Genomic DNA, 918 nt, shown 5'->3' with positions numbered 1-918 from the left:
CTCGCTGCCCGCCTGGGGCTGCGGGCCCCTCCGGGTTGGGGTCGCCCGCGCCTGGCCCTTTGTTGGCCCTGAGCTCCAAGGATTTCCTTTTCTTCTTCCTAACGTGTCCTGCTTTCCCTGCCACCTGCTTTCCTTACTTATCGTGCACTTGCTTTCCCTGCCACTCACCCCACCCACATCAACACAGTGGTGGAACTGGCAGGACTCAGGGGGCCTGGGTGTCATGGGGGAGCTTAGGAACAGAGGGTGGTTAAACAAAGGAGGAAAAAAGGCATGCGTTGGGTAAATATTTACTGAGGCCCTTTACTGTACCAGACCTGCGTGTTCAACTCCCTGGGAAAGGCTTTGGAAATAGTAACCCACCAGCCTAAGGGGGCCGCTGGGGAGCAAGTAATGCCAGGTGATTTATCTGGGGTATCCTATTTATCTTCATAGCAACCCCATGAAACATACCATAGCTCCATAGTACAGTTCCTATTCCTCTGTGGGTTCAGGAAAATGGCAGCAGTTCCAGGCAAAATTCACAGTCCAGTGCTCTACTCTAAGGTGTATCTTTCCCCGCTGTGAGGTCAATATTTTTTGAGTTCACTCCTATACCAATTCAATAATTTCTTCCCAATTTAACAAAGCCTGGAAACCTATCAAGACTCCTGCTATCACCTCATCCAACATTACCTTCAGGTTGGTTGCTAAGGAAGTAAATGTTTAGGGACACAGAACTAAATGTAATTGGTGAAATGCACTACTTAATACACTGTGGCTCTACCCCCCACACGTGCTACGGCTGTCATTTGGATCTCATATTCGGTGCAGTCATTTGAGAAGTTTGTCTCTTCAAAGACAGTGACTGATCTGAGACTGGAAATCTGCCCCACTGATGGTTATCAAGCGGTGGACAGTAACTGGGGGATGTTCCCC

The sequence above is a fragment of the Carlito syrichta genome, unplaced genomic scaffold (genome assembly GCF_000164805.1).
Source record: "Carlito syrichta isolate Samal-C Ts95f unplaced genomic scaffold, Tarsius_syrichta-2.0.1 Scaffold65451, whole genome shotgun sequence".
NCBI lineage: Eukaryota > Metazoa > Chordata > Mammalia > Primates > Tarsiidae > Carlito > Carlito syrichta.
This window is presented reverse-complemented; position numbering follows the sequence as displayed.